Raw genomic sequence first — 19307 nt, 5'->3', positions numbered from 1 at the left:
TGGATCATTGGATTCCTCTGGGTTCCTTTTTTGTTCATTGGCTCACTGACTAGGTCTCTTTCACCTTTTTTTTTTTTTTTTTTTTTGAGACAGAGTCTTGCTTTGTTGCCCAGGCGATCTCAGCTCACTGCAACCTCTGCCTCCCAGGTTCAAGCAATTCTCTTGCCTCAGTCTCCTGAGTAGCTGTGATTATAGGCATGCCCCACCACGCCCGGCTAATTTTTGTATTTTTAGTAGAGATGGAGTTTCACCATGTTGGCCAGGCTGGTCTCAAACTCCTGACCTTGTGATCCGCCCATCTCAGTCGTCTCTTTCACTTTTAAGGTTTTCCTTATATATCATCTAGTGATCCCTGGATGCGCGCCCATATTTAATAGTGAGGCACTAAAAAACTGCCCAAGCTCAGCGTGGGTGGCAGGCTTGTTGACTAATGGGCTTCTCTGTAAAATGATCAGGTATATTGAGTTACCTTTTCACTGGGACACCTCCAAATGTTCAGTAATGTGGAGGTTTCTTCATCGAAGCTGTTAAGTTTTGCCAGGTAGAACGAAGTGCTGGGTGGGGTGTGAAGGGATCAACTCACCTAAGTGCTGCCTTGAGGAGGAGTGAAGAAGGGAGGAGGAGGTAGGGCCCTACACTTCAGTGTGCAGACTTGTACAGGCTCACTTGACTTTCAATCCCATGCTTCACCTCTCTAGTCTGGAGCACTTCTGGTTCTAGTGCTCCTCCCATTTCCCCAGCAGACAGGGGACTGAAGTAGTTACCTATCTGCTGGAGTGTAGGAGAGGAAGGTCTAAAAGATCTGGATATGGACTTTAAAGGAATTTCCACTGTGAGCTGTAAAACTGACTTCAGCCTTTTGGAATATGTGGAGCCTCCAAGCACAAGGAACTCTCTCCAGATATCCCTGGGGCATGCTGTTATCTCCGTTAACTGACCTCTGCAGGTACTTAGGTGGTATCTTTCTCTGTGAACTCAGTTACTACTCCCTCCATTCACTTTCTGTTTTGAAAAATTGTTAAAATCTTTGGTCCCTGTCTCCTTTACTGTTAGGTTTCTCCTTATGAATTAAGATTTTATTTATTTATGTATTTTATTATTTTATTTATTTATTGAGACAGAGTCTCACTCTGTCCCCAGGCTGGAGTACAGTGGCACAATCTTGGCTCACTGCAACCTCCACCTCCTGGGTTCAAGCAATTCTCCTGCCTCTGCCTCCCAAGTAGCTGGGATTACAGGTGACAACACCCCATCCGCCCGGCTGTGAATTAACATTTTTAAGCTTCCTTTGAGATTACTGCAGACTTTAGGGAAGGAGAAAACAAGTGTAGTCAAGACACCATATTTCACCAGAGGTTTGTGAATCAGACTACTTCTCACTGTAGATTCCCTTTAGAAACTGCAGCTGCCCTTCTTTTCCTCGACAATTTCTCATTCAATATATTGTATAGGCAACCTTGATAATTCTCTTAAAAATTTTAGTGTCTCATTTAGTCCTCATAAAATCCTTTTGGAATCAACATGTCATATACCTTTTTATAGAGTTTCCCAAAAATGGTAAGCTCTGGATTTTAAATGCATAGTAAAACAGATATTTAATATATATGAGAATACATTCTGTTCATTCAGTTTTACTTCCATTTTTTTACTGTGTTGCAAAATAAAGAGGTTATTGATTTCTCTTCTTTGTATCCAGCTACTTTACCACACTTTCTTATTAGTGCTAATAGTCTCACATATGAATCTCTTAGATTTCCTAGATCTATATCTTCCGGAAATAAAGAATTTAGCCTTACATTACTAGCCCAAAGCAATAATACTAAGCTATACAAAATAGTTGTGATAGCAATAATTTTTGTATTGCCTGTGACTTTCACAGTGACAGTTTTGGTATTTCATATTTTAATAGGTTGGTTTGTTGTTGTAGTTTAGTAAAGATTATTTACCATGTTTATGTAGTTTTCTTCTATTCCTATTTTTTATAATTTTATTAAGAAATGGCTGCTAAATTTTTTTCAGCAGCTTTAAGCATCTAGTGAGATAATGAATTTCTCCTTTACTTACATTCTGAATTATAGTGACATATTTGCAAATATTGAATTATCCTAGAATTTGTACAACAGACCAATTCATACATGCATGTTATTCTTTCACTACACAGCTAGGTTTGATTTGCTAATATTTTCTTTAAACTTTTTGTTTAAGAAAATGTTATACATAATACTATGCAGCAAATGGCAAATCCAGAGGAAATGCATGCATTTCAACCTTCCTATAAATCTCGAAAATTATCTTAGGAAAAAATGATTTTATGAAGTTAGCATTAGCTTAATACTAAACTATAATACTGAAAGCATTAAAATAGACCATTTTTACTTATAGATATAGATATAATAATTTTATGCCTTACTTTAAATATTTCACAGCTACTATGAGAGGATCACAGCAAACATAAGTATAACTCTTATGATTTAAAATATACTTATAGTCATTATCAGTTCCTGACAAAGCATCTAAGACTATTTGTTATTTACCATCCTACTCTAGAACTTAGGAAATAATTCTCACCCTAGGTGAATCTCTACTCCTCAAAAGCCTTCACCTCACTATGACTAATATTAGACTACATTTACCTTCCGGCCCTTCTGACCTCCAACTCTACTTCTCCTTCATCTGTATCTCTTAAGTGACAACCAAAGGGACTCCACGTTCTCTCTCTTTCCCTCCCTAATTAAAGCCCGATTTCTTTAGTGTCATGTTCTCAGCTGGACGTGAGCAAGGAATCTACCTAATGAAAACTAAATTATGTTTATATATGAATGAAGATGTACCTTTCAGGCTTATTCACTAACACAATAGAAAAATTACGGCTTAAAGATGAGGCTGGGCCAGGGGCAGTGGCTCACGCCTGTAATCCCAGCACTTTGGGAGGCCAAGGCGGGTGGATCACGAGGTCAAGAGATCGAGACCATCCTGGCTAACACGGTGAAACCCCGTCTCCACTAAACAAAAAATTAGCCCATTGTGGTGACACATGCCTGTAGTTCCAGCTACTCAGGAGGCTGAGGCAGGAGAACTGCTTGAACCCAAGAGGCAGAGGTTGCAGCGAGCCGAGATCGCGCCACTGCACTCCGGCTTGGGTGGCACAGCGAGACTCCGTCTCAAAAAAAAAATAAAATAAAATAAAAAATAAGGCTGGAATTTTCCCACATAATTTTCTTCTAACCATAGGTCTTTCCAATGCCAATCACAGAGAGGTTCTCCTTGGCTCCTAAGGAACCCCAGACAATAGTAGTAACATGTAGATGAAGCAATATCTTTCAATCACATCTCCTTTTGTGTTCTATGCTACCTGGACAGACCATGGAGATGACATCTTGGCTTAAGATGTTTTGTCCTACCGTTATATATGCTTGCTGTATGAATTACTATAATTTGAAAAAATATATAGTAATTTGTAAAAGGCTACCATGTTGAGACCGGGAGTGGTGGCTCACGCCTGTAATCCCAGCACTTTGGGAGGATGAGGCGGGCAGATCACGAGGTCAGCAGATTGAGACCATCCTGGCTAATATGGTGAAACCCCACCTCTACTAAAAATACCAAAAAAAAATTAGCCGGGCATGGTGGAGGGTGCCTGTAGTCCCAGCTACTCAGGAGGCTGAGGCAGGAGAATGGCGTGAACCTGGGAGGCGGAGCTTGCAGTGAGCCTAGATCGTGCCACTGCACTCCAGCCCGGGAGACAGAGCAAGACTCCGTCTCAAAAAAAAAAAAAAAAAAAAAACAAAGAAAAAAGAAAAAAGGCTACCATGTTGAAAAAGAATAATCACATACCCAAAACATTAAATAATGCCACAAAACCTGGGCAGGTGCGGTGGCTCCCACCTGGAATCCCAGCACTTTGCGAGGCCGAGGCAGGCAGATCACTTGAGGTGAGGAGTTCGCGACCAGCATGGCCAACATGCTAAAACACTGTCTCTAATAAAAATACAAAAATCAGTTGGGCGTGGTGGTGGGCGCTCGTAATCCCAGCTACTCAGGAGGGTGAGGCACAAGAATCACTTGAACTCAGGAGGCAGAGGTTACAGTGAACCGAGATCCTGCCACAGCACTCCAGCCTGGACAGCAAGAGAAAGACTCAGTCTCAAAAATAAAAATAAAATAAAATGTCACAAACCAGAGTTCTGCTTCTGCTATAGCAGACAGAACACAAAATCTAACTATAATACTTGAGGACAATAAGAAGTAAACAAAAGTAGGCAGATTTGGGGGGTCAGTGAAAAGTTTCTAAAAAGTTTCCTTTCCGTGGAGTAAAAAGTTTCTTTTTCATCTTTTCTCTACAACTCTGCCCCACAGGTGGGCCCAGTCAGGGAGCTAGGCAGTGAGGCACAGGTGCAGAGACTAAAACTCCAACAGAAACACAGTCTTTGTGGTTAAAGGAACTAATGAAAAAGGCACCTGTGGGCTGTAAAGTGTGGGGAAAACCAGAGAGGAAAAAAGCTAGAAACGGGACCTGCCATTGTGTGAATGAACTTCCGCTTGTCTTAGGCTCACACCTGAGATATGGATATGCACGACAGGCTCAAAGTAGCACAGCACTGGTCTTGAAAACTGAACTGAGAAAGGAACCCCTGTCCACAGACAGCACAGAGAATTTATACTCTGGTATATAACCGAGGTAGATCTAACCAAGTTAGATACCTACTGAAACAAACAGCATTCTGCAGACGATTACAACAGCACACAACATCTATACAACATGAAACTCACAATGTCCAGGATATAATCCAAAACTACTGGACATCAAAGAAGTAAGAAAATCTGACAAATTCTTAAAAAAAAAAAAATTGCAATCAACAGATGCCAACTCCAAGACAATGAAAATGTTGAAATTATCACACAAAGACTGTAGAACAGCCATTACACCTACTTTCCATGAGGCAAACACAAACACAAATGCATGGAAACATATAAGTTATCAGCAGAGAAAGAAAAACTAGTTTAAAAAGAATCAAATGGAAATTTTAGAGCAAAAGTGAGATCTTTAAGAGTGAAAGCAGAGCAAAAGAAATGGCAAACATCTGAGTAAATATAAAATTATTTTTCCTATTAAGGTCTTTAAAATATGTAGACTGTTTAAAGCAAATACTGTAACACTGTGTAGTAGGGTTTCAACATAAATATAACACATATGACAACTGTAACATAAACGTCTCTGGGGGGAGAGTAAATGGACTTTTATGGCTGCAAACCTTCTACATTCTACATGAAGTGATAAAATATTAACTCTAAGTTTATTACAAAAGGTTAAGTAAATATATTTACTACCTGGAGCAATTACACAACACACACACACACACACACACACACACACACAGAAAAAGACATAGCCAAAAAGTCAAGAGGCAAATGAAAATGGAAGAAAGAAAGAAAAAAAACGAGAAAGGACAAACAAAACCAATAACAGGAAGATGGCAGGTCTAATTCCAACAACCGATAATTACATTAAATGTTAATACTCTAAACAATAACAGAGAAAAAAACTGGGAAAAAGAAATGTAAACCAACAGTAAGTGGAAGAAAGGAAATTACAGTGATATGGCAAGATGAATAAAAATACACACAACAGAGAAAATTACAGAATGAAACTCTGGTTCTTTGAAAAAAAATTTACAAACCTCGAGCTAGACACAGAGACAAAAAAAAAATCATAGAAATAAGGGGCATCCCCATCAATCCTACAAACATTTAAAAAATAAGAAATAGTAAAAACAGCCTTATGCCAACAAATTTGACAGTGTAGATAAAAGAAACAAATTTCTTGGAAAATAAAGCTTACTAAAATTGATACGAGAATCTGAATACTCTTATATTTATTAAAGAAGCTGATTTTATCATTAAAAACCTTCCCCGGCCAGGCGCGGTGGCTCACACCTGTAATCCCAGCACGTTGGGATCACGAGGTCAGGAGATCGAGACCATCCTGGCCAACGTCTCTACTAAAAACACAAAAATTAGCTGGGTGTGGTAGCATGCGCCTGTAGTTCCAGCTACTCAGGAGGCTGAGGCAGGAGAATCACTTGAACCCGAGAGGCGGAGGTTGCAGTGAGCCAAGATTGCACCACTGCACTCCAGCCTGGCGACGGTGCAAGACTCCGTCTCAAAAAAAAAAAAAAAAAAAAAAAACAAACTTCCCCCAAAAGAAAGCCATAGTCTGTTTCACTGGTGAATTCTTTCAAAGAAGAAATAATACAAAAATTATGCAAAGTTTTTCAAACAAAAAGGAGATCACTGCCCACCTCACTTTTTTAGGTCATACAACTATAATACCAAAACCTCACAGACATTACAAAAAATAAATAATAGAACAAGATCCCTAAAGAATATAGATACAAAAATCATTCACAAAAATTAAAAATTGAACATCAACATTATATAAAAAGGATACTAAAATATAACCAAATAGTTTATCCTAGAAATGCAAGATTAAACCATTCAGAAAATGTAATATACCATATCAGCAGAATAAAGCAGAAAGCCCATATGATCATGTGAACAGATATTTTTTAAAAGCTTCTGACAAAAACTCAACATCCAATCACGATTTTAAAAAACCAGGCCGGGCGTGGTGGCTCATGCCTGTAATCCCAGCACTTTGGGAGGCCAAGGCGGGAGACCGAGACCATCCTAGCTAACATGGTGAAACCCCATCTCTACTAAAAATACAAAAAAATTAGCCAGGTGTGGTGGCAGGCGCCTGTAGTCCCAGCTACTCGGGAAGCTGAGGCAGGAGAATGGCGTGAATCCGGGAGGCAGAGTTTGCAGTGAGCCAAGATCATGCCACTGCACTCCAGCCCGGGTGACAGAGCGAGACTCTGTCTCAAGAAAAAAAAAAAAGTCTCAGCAAATTAGAATTAGTAGGAAACTTCTACAAACAGATATAGGGGATCCATGAACAGCCTACATCTAACATCACAGTTAACGGTTAAAGACTGAATTTCTCAGCCTGAGATCAGGAAGAAGACAAGGATATCTGCTTTTACCACTTCTGTGCAACACTGATATGGAGATTCTACTCAAAGTAATAAAAACAACAGGCAAAAAATAGGCATGAAGATTGGAAAGTAAAAATAAAGCTCTCCTTATTTATAGATATCACTGTTTATACAGAAAATCCCAGAGAATCTAGAAAACAATGACTATATTCAATAAGTGAATTTAACAAAACTGTAAGATAAAAGGTTAATGTATTATGAATTCTTAAATGAATTCTTAAATACTAGCAAGCAAAAAACTGGAAAGTGGAATTAAGAAAAACAACTGTTTTACAGTAGCATCAAAAAATGTAAAATTTCTAAATGTAAATTTAACAAAAGACAGGCTGGGTGCGGTGCCTCATGCCTGTAATCCCAGCACTTTGGGAAGCCAAGGCGGGTGAGTCACCTGAGGACAGGAGTTTGAGACCAGCCTGACCACTAAAAATACAATATCAGCCAGGCATGGTGGCACATGCCCGTAATTCCAGCTACTTGGGAGGCTGAGGCATGAAAATCGCTTGAACCCGGGAAGCCCAGCCTGGGCAACAAGAGTGAAACTCCGTCTCAAACAAACACACAAAAAAACATATACAAGGCCTCTACACTTAGAACTACAAAATATTGTGAAGAAAACTTAAAGAAGACCTAAATAAATGGTACTAAGATACTAAGTTCATGGGTTGAAAAATTAAATATTGTGAAAATGCCATTCTTTCCTAAGGGTTTGTATATTCAATGCAATCCCTATCAAAATTGCAGCAGGCTTTGTGGCAGAAATCGGCAAGCTGATAGTAAAGACCTAGGATAAGCAGAGCAGCTTTTTAAAAGAACAAAGTTGAAAGATTTACCCTGATTTCAAGATTTACTATAAAACAACAGTAGTCAAGGCCTTTTGGGATTGGTGTAAAGAGACAGATCAATAAAACAGAAAAGAGTTCAGAAAGACCTACCCGTTTGGTTAATTGATTTTTGGCAAAGTTGTAAAGACAAATCACTGGAGGAAAAAAGTCTTTCAACAAACAAAGTGGATCAACTGGATATCCAGGTGGGGAGAAAAGTCAACACTGACACTTTACATAATACATAAAAATTAATTCAAAATGGGTCCTAGGCCTAAATACAAAACCATATATGCTTCATATAAAAATCTTAAAAGATGGGAGAATATCTTCCTGAACTTAGGCTAGACAATTTCTCAAAACACAAGGAAGCATGATTTATAAAAGAAAAAATTAGGCCGGGCACAGTGGCTCACGCCTGTAATCCCAGCACTTTGGGAAGCCAAGGCGGGTGGATCACCTGAGGTCCGGAGTTCAAGACCAGCCTGACCGACATGGAGAAACCCTGTCTCTACTAAAAATACAAAATTAGCCGGGCATGGTGGCGCATGCCTGTAATCCTAGCTACTCCGGAGGCTGAGGCAGGAGAATGGCTTGAACCTGGGAGGCGGAGTTGCTGTGAGCCGAGATCGCGCCATTGCACTCCAGCCTGGGCAACAAGAGCAAAACTCCATCTCAAAAAAAAGAAAAAAGAAAAAATTAGTAAACGGCTTCAAAGTAATAAAAAAAAAAAACAGTTCTTCAAAAGATAACCATTATGAAAACAAAAAAGCAAACCACAGAGACAAAGAAAATACTTGCAACACATACGTTAGAAAAAGGACTTGTATCCACAATATATAAAGAACTCTTACAATTTAAGAATAAGACAGCTCAGTGAGGAAATGGCTGAGATGTAAAAAACTTCTAGAAATGGGCAATAAACCCATGAAAAGATGTTCAACACTATTAACCATCAGGGAAATGCAAACTAAAATCACATTGACATGCCACTATATTTCCACTAGAATGGCTAATACGAGAAAGAATGACCACATCTAGTGTTGATGAGGATGTGGAACAGCTCTACACCTTGCTGAGAGGAATGTAAAATTGTACAAACTTTCAAAAATATAGTTTTCTTAAAACATTACACAGCTACCACTCCACCTAGCCACTCTACTTCATTTGGCTAAGAGAAATGAAAATTTATGTCCACATAAAGATTTCTACATAAATGTTCTATCAAGCTTTATTTTTAAGAGCCAAAAACTGAAACCCAAATGTCAATCAACTGATCAATGAATAAACAAAATCTATCCATACAATGAAATGCTACTTGGCAATAAAAAGGAACCAACTGTTACATATGCAACAACATGCATGAATCTCAAAATTATTATGCTAAGTGAAAGAAGTCAGGTTAAAAAAGAAGTATATACCTATGATTCCACTTTCGGAAAAATTCTAGAAAATGTAAACTGATTATAGTGACAAAAACTCCGTCAGTGGTTTCCTGAAGATGGGAGAAGAAAAAAGGACACAAAACAGAGAGGCATAAGAAACTTTGGGGGAACAGAAGTGTTTGCTCTCTTGGGAATGATGATTTCACAGGCATATGCTTATGTCAAAACTAACCAAACTGTACATTTTAAATATACGCATTTAAAGTGCAGTGCCTCACATCTGTAAGCCCAGTGCTTTGGGATTCCAAGGTGGGAGCATCACTTTAGGCCAGGAGTTCAAGACTAGCCTGGGCAACATAGTGAGACCCCCACACACACACAAAAAATAAAAAATTGAAAAAACATAAAAATAAAAAATAAGTATATGCATTTAGTACACTTCAATTACATATTAATAAAATCGAAAAGAGAGCCACAAGCCACAAAGAAAACACTGAGTATAAGAGTCAAGAGTACAGCATTCCTAACAGTTCACTATAAACTAGAATATCTATGTTGATGGAATTTACATCTTTTCCCCAAGAGACATAGCAATTCTTGATATGCCTCAACACAGATTTTAACTTTTAAAAAATATCTCGTTTAAGTTCAAGTTAAAAACTGAACTGAGGCCAGGCGCAGTGGCTCACGCCTATAATCCCAGCACTTTGGGAGGCCGAGGTGGGTGGATCACTTGAGGTCAGGAGTTCAACACCAGCCTGGCTAACATGGTGAAACCCCGTCTCTACTAAAAATACAAAAATTAGCTAGGCGTGATAGCGCACGCCTGTAACCTTAGCTACTCGGGAGGCTGAGGCAGGAGAATCACTTGAACCCAGGAGGCGGAGATTGCAGTGAGCCAAGATTGTGCAACTGCACTCCAAAAAAAAATAAATAAATAAAACCTGAATTGAAAGGATAGAACAAATGGTGTGGACCGTAAGGCTTTTGAGCAAGTTGAGTGGCAGATCTCAGATTGTGAATAGGAATCCTGAATGACATTATTTACTAAAGCTGACAAAAAGAAAATTTATTTTTAAAAAAGGTTTTCTTATAGAAGTGAGGTAGGGTGAAGCACAGTCTATGTTGAATCCAAAATGCTTTACTGGAAAACACTAATTACTCATTTTAAGTTCAATATATCCAGTGTTTTTTTTGTAATAAATGCCTTTTATTAAAATTCTAAGGTCAGTGATTTTCCAAATACTTTTATGCCAAGTAACAAATAACGGCTATACTCTCATTTTAAATTTCGTATAAGTGGGGGAAATGTCTGGAAAATATAAAATATGAGGTATTCTTTAAAATGCCATCAATTAAAAACTTGGCCAGGTGTGATGGCTCATGCCTGTAATCCCAGCACTTTGGGAGGCTGAGGTGGGCAGATCACTTGAGGTCAGGGGTTCCAGACCAGCCTGGCCAACATGGCGAAACCCCATCTCTACTAAAAATAGAAAAATTAGCCAGCATGGTGGCACATGCCTGTAATCCCAGCTATTCGGGAGGCTGAGGCAGGAGAATCACTTGAACCCAGGAGGCAGAGGTTGCAGTGAGCTGAGATTACACCACTGTACTTCCAGCCTGGGCGACAATAAGTATATGAACAAAATTCAAATATAAAAGATGATATGAAACTTCACAGACATCAGTGTTTGATTTGTATGAGTAAATATATATACTTCAAGAGGCAAGTTATAAAGGGCTCCAATATGAGTAGGCTTTCAGAAAAAAAATTAAAACTGCTTTTACTGCCATAACTCACTAAATATATAGTCAAAATGAAACATCAATTTAGAATGATAGGAGAAATGAACTTCAGTGCCTCCATTTCTAAAGTAAGAGCATTTGACTGAATATTTTATTAAGGTCTTTCCATTTAAACTTCTGGAGTATATTTTAGATTAAGCAAAATTTTCAAATGTTAAAAAGAGAATTGAAAAAATGTAGGTTTTAGCCAGGCGCAGTGGCTCACGCCTGTAATCCCAGCACTTTGGGAGGCCGAGGCAGGCGGATCACGAGGTCAGGAGATCAAGACCATCCTGGCTAACACAGTGAAACCCTGTCTCTACTAAAAATACAAAAAAAAAAAATTAGCCGGGGGTGGTGGCGGGCACCTGTAGTCCCAGCTACTCAGGAGGCTAAGGAAGGAGAATGGCGTGAACCCAGGAGGCGGAGCTTGCAGTGAGCTGAGATCGTGCCACTGCACTCCAGCCTGGGTGATAGAGCGTGACTCCGTCTCAAAAAACAAATAATAACGAAAAAATGTAGGTTTTAACTTTTGAGTCAGAGCACTAGTATATTAAATATTTTTCATATTCTTCTCTTTTATAAGCAGATTATCATTTCTATTTAGAGCTTACTTAAAAATAAACCTTAATTTCTTTCCTACATCTTATTAATTTACTCAGGAAAAATTTTTATTTCTATTTCCATGTACAGTACAAAGCTATACTGATCCAATATAAAAACAACAGGCTGGTTCAGTGATTTTTATCTCCTCATTAAAGCATTTTGTCTGTTTTTTTATTTTTATTTTTATTTTTTTTGAGACAGAGTCTTGCTCTGTTGCCCAGGCTGGAGTGCAGTGGCCTGATCTCGGCTCACTGCAAACTCCGCCTCCCAGGTTCAGGCCATTCTCTGGCCTCAGCCTCCCAAGTAGCTGGGACTACAGGCACCTGCCACCATGCCTGGCTAATTTTTTTGTTTTTTTTTTTTTTTTTTTTTTTAGTAGAGACGGGTTTCACCGTGTTAGCCAGGATGGTCTTGATCTCCTGACCTAGTGATCCGCCCACCTTGGCCTCCCAAAGTGCTGGGATTACAGGCGTGAGCCACCGCGCCCAGCCAAGACTGTCTTTACAACTGATGTCGAGGTCCTTATCTCATTCAAATGACAACTTAGCCTTACTCCCAGAATCAAAGATAATAGTCTACAATAACATTATGCCAAAATAATGAAGTCAACTTTGGTGAGGATTTACTGGCATGATCCTTAATAGTAACAGTTTATAATAACGAATTGAAAGTTTAAGTGCTTGCAAGTACACCTGACCTAATTATTAGCCAATTGAATCCTATTAACAAAGCTATGGATTTAAATAGTATTAGTATTCCCTCTTCCAGAGACTAAGGCACAGTTTATACAGTTATTAAACAATGGAAGAGAGAGTCTGGATTCAGAGCCCATGATGATAACCTCATACTTTTGGGAATAAGAACTTCACCAAAGAGGCACAAAGTAGTTAGCCTGGTAAACTAACTAGGGTGAAGCGTGGGTGCAGGAGATACTGTTCCATGCAATAAAGGCATTGGAAAACAAAAGAAAGAAGAAAGATAAACCAATTTTTTTTGTAATGTCATAGCAGATCACAGAAACTAAATAGGGGAATTAAGATTAATAGAATGCTGACATATAAGTCCAGTGAGCTTCTACTTCTTTTTTTTTTTTTTTTTTTGAGACGGAGTCTCGCTCTATCGCCCAGGCTGGAGTGCAGTGGAGCAATCTCGGCTCACTGCAAGCTCCGCCTCCCGGGTTCACGCCATTCTCCTGCCTCAGCCTCTCCGAGTAGCTGGGACTACAGGCGCCAGCCACTACGCCCGGCTAATTTTTTTTTGTATTTTTTTAGTAGAGATGGGGTTTCACCGTGGTCTCGATCTCCTGACCTCATGATCCGCCCGCCTCGGCCTCCCAAAGTGCTGGGATTACAAGCGTGAGCCACCGCACCCGGCCGAGCTTCTACTTCTTACACACAAAAAGGAAAAGCTTCCTGATGTGTAAACATTTACCATATGGAAGCAGGAACTCATATATTTTTTTAAAATCTAACAGAAAGCCTAGAGCAGTTAAGAAAAGAAAAAAGTGAACGAAATCAGTTCTATCTCTATGAGGGGACTTCAGCAGCATAAGGTAGGTCAACTACGCTGAAAACAAACAGAAACATACCTAGAGAAAAGGAAAGGCATTCTTCTCTCTGAAGTTCCCGGCCCTGTGGCCTAGAAAGCAGGAGGGTTACCCAGGAGTGGAGGAAGCTCAGCCCTAGGCAGAGGTAGCACCTCAGGGCTAAGGGCTCAGAGCTCTTCAGGGAGGAGACAACAGGGCAGCACCAAGTAGGCAAATAGGCACAGTCCCATTTACTTCTGTTTTACAACAGGGCCTACATCATGATTGCTTACACCTTCCCCCTTTAAAGGTTATAGGTGCCAATTGTGGGAAATTGAGAAAACTGAAAAGGTAGGTGAAAAAAAAATCCACAATTCCACTCCCTAAAGGTAACCTCTATCAACAGCTTGGTATTTATATTTCCTTTTAGTCTTTTCCCAATGAAAGTACAATTGTTTCCTTCTTTGGCACACTTTACACAAAATACATGCTTTCAGCAAGTTATTAAAACCTTTCTAAACATATTGCTGGACCTAGATATTTTATTGAGACAAACACCCCTTATTTAGGTACAAAAAGTAGAAAACCACAGAGACTAAGTATTAAGCAATGAAGAAACAGGTAAATAGTTTCTTCAAGTTTGGATAATGTTCGGATATTTAAACCAAAGCTAGAATATGTTTAAGAAGTCTTTAATCTTTCTTCATTTCACACACACACACACACACACACACACACACACACACACAGACGGAGTCTCTCTCAGCCATCTTTAATCTTTCTTCATTTCTCACACACACACACACACACACACAGACGGAGTCTCTCTCAGCCGTCTTTAATCTTTCTTCATTACACACACACACACACACACACACACACACACACACACACACAGACGGAGTCTCTCTCAGCCGCCCAGGCTGGAGTGCAGTGGTGCGATCTAGGCTCACTGCAATCACTGCAATCACCATCTCCCGAGTTCAAGCGATTCTCCCATCTCAGCCTCCCGAGTAGCTGAGATTACAGGCACCGGCCATCATGCCCGGCTAATTTTTGTATTTTAGTAGAGACAGGGTTTCACCATGTTGGCCAGGCTGGTCCTGAACTCCTGACCTCAGGTGATCTGCCCGCCTCAGCCTCCCAAAGTGCTAGGATTACAGGCGTGAGCCACCATGCCTGGCTAAAACAATATTTATTAAAATGTCATTTTGCATGATAAAAAAGTATATTGAAACAGATTTGTTATTTCAGTTCCAATGTTTTGCTATCATAAACATGGGAAGATTATTCAGAAAATATGCAACAATTCCAAAAAATAAAAATCAAAACATAAACAATTAGGGATTTTAGCTTCTAGCACATAAATACTAAGTTGAATAGTTAAAAAGGTAAAATTTAACCATGTGGAATAAAATGTCTAAAGCATTAATTACTAGTATAATTTAAAACTTAACTTTATATCAAATAATTAAACTGTAATTGTTCTTTTAAAACAAGTATGTCACTGTGCTTTTCTTTCAACTTTCCTGAATGCTTGAAAATTTTCAAAGGTGCGGTGGCTCATGCCTGTAATCCTAGCACTTTGGGAGTCCGAGGTGGGCAGATCGCCTGAGGTCAGGAGTTCGAGACCAGCCTGGCCAACATGGCAAAACCCCATCTCTACTAAAAATATAAAAATTAGCTGGGTGTGGTGGTGGGCATCTGTAATCCCAGCTACTTAGGAGGCTGAGGCAGGGGAATCACCTGAACCTGGGAGGCGGAGGCTGCAGTGAGCTGAGATAGTGCCACTGCACTCCAACCTGAGCAACAGAGCAAGACTCCGTCTTAAAAAAAAAAAAAAAAGGAAAACTTTCAAATGTTTACCTTTTTTTTTTTTTGAGAGACAGTTTCGCTCTTTCGCCCAGGCTGGAGTGAAGTGGTGCAATCTCGGCTCACTGCAACATCTGCCCTCCAGGTTCAAGCACTTCTCCTGCCTCAGCCTCCCCAGTAGCTGGGATTATATAGGCACCCACCACCACGCCCAGCTAATTTTTGTATTTTTAGTAGAGACGGGGTTTCATCATGTTGACCAGGCTGGTCTCGAACTCCTGAGCTCAGGCAATCCACCCGCCTCAGCCTCCCAAAGTGCTAGGATCCCCGCCTTTTTTTTTTTTTTTTTTTGAGATGGAGTCTTGCTCTGTTACTCAGGCTGGAGTGCAGTGGCACAATCTCTGCTCACTGCAGCCTCCGCCTCCTGGGTTCCAGTGATTCTCCTGCCTCAGCCTCCCGAGTAGCTGGGATTACAGGTGCGCACCACCACGCTTGGCTAATTTTTTTTTTTTTTAACAGAGACAGGGCTTCACCATGTTGGCCAGGTTGGTCTCAAACTCCTGGCCTCAAGTGATCCACCCACCTATGCCTCTCAAAGTGCTGGGATTACAGGCGTGCGTCACCATGCCCAGCCAAATTTTTAAAAAATTAAAAGGCATGTTAAAAATAACAAGTATGCAAGATGAAATGAGGTAATTCAAACATATTTACAGGCCAGGCACAGTGGCTCACACCTGTAATCCCAGCACTTCTGGAGGCCGAAGCAGGGAGATCACTTGAGTCCAGATCAATTTCCCACAACGGTCACAGGAGGTCAAGGCTGTCCTGGGTGACGTGGCAAAACCCCGTCTCTACAAAAAATACAAAAAAACTAGCTGGGCGTGGTGGCATGTGCCTATAGTCCCAATTACTTAGGAGGCTAGGGCGGGAGGATTGCTTGAACTCAGGCCTAAGCAAGCCTAATCCATTTATAAATGTTCCATTATATACAAAATATCCTTTCTACCAACAGTAGGTTCTTAACTACTGAGACCAGGCATGCTTCGGTTGTGACTCCAGCAACATGGATTGGTGGCATTGCATGAGCTGAGATTGCACCACTGCACGTCAGCCTGGGAAACAGTGAGACCACATCTATAAGAAAACACACACACACACACACACACACACACACACACACAGACACAGAAAAAAGAATCTTCTACATGTACTACTAATACATAGTCCAGATAATCAGCAAATTTCTAATACACCAAAATAGGCTAATCTAGGCTTAATGACCTAGAGACTAAAAGGTGATTATGAACATACATCACCTGTTTTTCACTTAATTATTGACCATCCCCTCACAAAAATCTTATAATCCTCTTATATAAATGAAGAAACTGGGCTCAAACAATTAGTGACTGGCAAAGGTTACAGAAGGGGACAGTGCAGACCCAGGCTGTTCAGTGTTAGATGCCACCAATCCATGCTGCTGGAGTCACAACCAAAGCATGCCTGGTGTCAGTAATTAAAAACCTACTGTTGGTAGAAAGGGTATTTTGTATATAATGGAACATTTATAAATGGATTAGGCTTGCTTTCTCCCTCCTACTGTCTTTAAAGTCACAGTGTTTCAGCAGCTCTCAACTGTAAACAACTACATCTGTCTCCCTCCCCTCCAAAATAAGGCAAGATGGCTAGAAGGTATTAGAGGCCAGAGGAATAAGGTCAGCAGAGACCTCTTCATCCTCCTATTTAAACAATTCAGGGCCAGGTGTGGTGGCTCACACCTGTAATCCCAGCACTTTGGGAGGCCGAGGCAGGTGCATCACCTGAGGTTAGGAGTTCGAGACCAGCCTGGCCAACATGGCAAAACGCCATCTCTACTAAAAATACAAAAATAAGCCAGGCATGGTGGTGGGCACCTGCAATCCCAGCTACTCGGGAGGCTGAGGCAGGAGAACTGCTTGAACCCCGGGAGGTTTAGGTTGCAGTGAGCTGAGATCGTGCCACTGCACTCCAGCCTGGGCAACAGAGAACAAGACTCCATCTCCAAAAAAACAAAACAACAACAACAACAACAACAAAACAATTCAGGCAGGGCAGGTGGCTCACACCGATAATCCTAGCACTTTGGGAAGTTGAGGCAGGAGGATCTCTTGAGGCCAGGAATTCAAGATCAGCCTGGGCAACATAGCAAGATGCTGTCTCTACAAAAAACAAACTTAAAAATTGGGTGTGTGGTACATGCCTATAGTCCCAGCTACTTGGGGAGGCTGAGGCAGGAAAAAATGCTTTGGTCCCAGGAGTTCGAGGTTGTAGTGAGCTATGATGGCACCACTGGCACTGCAGTCTGGGTGGCAGAGTCAGACACTGTCTCTAAAAAAAAAATAAAATTCCTTTTGGGTTTGCTTATTTATCTTTTCTATAATTTTTTGAGATGGGATCTGGCTCTGTCGCCCAGGCTGGAAAGCAGTGACACAATCTCAGTTCACCGCAACCTCCACATCCGGGGCTTAAGCCATCCTCCTACCTCAGTCTCCCAAGCAGCTGGGAATATAGGTGTGTGCCACCATATCTGGCTAATTTTTGTATTTTTGTAGAGACAGGGTTTCACCATGTTGCCCAGCCTGGTCCTGAACTCCTGAGCTCAAGCAATCTGCCTGCCTCAGCCTCCCAAAGTGCATGAGCCACTGTGCCCAGCCAGCTGGACCTGCATTTTAACAGGTCTATTTCTAAACCAACTTCATGGTGTCCCTTCCCAATCTTCGGACTCATTTACTTGAAACAGATTTTTATTATGGTACTAAGGTAGTAAGTGTAATTCATCTTTTATAAAGAAATATTTTTAAAAGTTTGTTTTAAAGTTGCTCAAAAGGTTTAATTTCAGCTTGAAGAAACCATAGGATAGTAAGATATAGAATACAAGATAAAAATTGGTAGAAATGTGGCATCAATGAAACATTGAGGGGAAAGAAATGTCCAAATGTGGGAGAAAAATAAAAATGTGTATATTTAAAATATCTCAATATTTAAAACATCTCAACATTTAAAATATCTCGATATAAAAACATCCTCAGAAACATAAAAAAAATTATCTGATATTTGAGAGTTGTTAGGGTTTGGTTTCAGGTATTAATCTATCTATATCTGTCCTTGATCTAGAAAAACAATTAAAAGATACCTCAAACAAATAGTGCCTCCATATATTATCCTTTTAAAGGCTTTGTATCTATAACAATTCAAAATTGGAAAACATTAAAGAAAAATACAAGGAAAGCTTTATCTTATTTAAAACAATCTGCAATGAATGAAAACAACTAGAAGAGCCTATGTCCCTGTTCTATAAGTGAGTCTTATAACAGATTCCTATCTTGAGATGACTCTTAGAGCAGGAAATGAATGAAAAAGAAGAAAGCTGCCCTGTAAGATTACACATAAAGGCAAGAGGTACACAAAGCTCTTTTAAAACACAGAGAAAAGGTACTGAAAGCAAGACAAAAAATGGACAAAGGAACTGACAAATCCCAAACATATAGCCAACCTGATCAATGCCCTATTGTCATGTCTGAAGCCCTGAGCCTCAAATGTGGCTTCTACATGTGCTACTTGAAGTAGAAGAACAAGATGACCTAAAAGGGATATGCAGCTTGTTCATAAGTAATATTTTAAAACTGCATGAAGGATAAAGAACCTGATAAAAAGAAGAATCTTATTACTAAAACTGAAAAAGGTCAAAGACATTGTCCACATTATATCTGACAAACTATCATGATCACTCAAGTTGTCCTCTAAACAGGGAACAGGCATTCCTCCCAGAATTTCTGTTGTTGTTAGGGGGGAGTGGCAGCAGGGGATGGGAGGTGAAAAGGAGACACTCAGGAATGACCAGTGTCCAGCAATCACTGTCAGGTACAGCTGTCAGCACATCACTTGGCAACACTCAGTGGCATTTCGGACGATTTGTCCCTTTACTCCTGCTTACTTTCCACAAAGAGAAATGTCAGGGTATCTAGCCTGGAGAGCTTCAATAGGCAGATTTTAACCTCAGTTCTTCTAAATCATCCTTACTTTAATACTGGCAGGAGGAGAGAATTCACCAGGGAGCTAATAAAACCAAAACCTAGCTACAATATAAAGGTGAAAAATAAGGGACAGCAATGAAAGACAGGAAAGGAATTCCTGTTCAAGAGATAAATGGAATTAACAGTCCCCTCTTTGAAGCTCTTTTTTCTTCTTCCAGACCACCAACTAACTGCAAAGTAACATCTGGAAACTTATTAATCATAGTTTGTCTATTTGTTTGGAAAAATCAGATTGTAGAGCCCTGCAG

The 19307-nt window shown here is 40.1% G+C and overlaps 1 protein-coding gene across 9 annotated transcripts in view; it reads right to left on the bottom strand.

Annotated features, from left to right (window-relative positions):
* The window catches only part of ITSN1 (intersectin 1), a 255616-nt gene that overhangs the window by 179839 nt on the left and 56470 nt on the right, over nt 1-19307 (bottom strand). Inside the window, exon 1 of one of the 9 annotated variants that reach the window (XM_030806020.1) lies at nt 15724-15743. The exons of the other annotated variants lie outside the window; for them this stretch is intronic. The gene's annotated coding sequence lies outside the window, so the exon portion shown is untranslated. Of the gene's footprint in view, nt 1-15723; nt 15744-19307 lie in introns of those variants that run through there. 9 annotated transcript variants of the gene reach the window in all.

The sequence above is a fragment of the Nomascus leucogenys genome, chromosome 25 (assembly GCF_006542625.1).
Source record: "Nomascus leucogenys isolate Asia chromosome 25, Asia_NLE_v1, whole genome shotgun sequence".
Taxonomy (NCBI): domain Eukaryota; kingdom Metazoa; phylum Chordata; class Mammalia; order Primates; family Hylobatidae; genus Nomascus; species Nomascus leucogenys.
The sequence above is the reverse complement of the archived record's forward strand: the minus strand, read 5'-3'. Positions and strand labels throughout refer to the sequence as shown.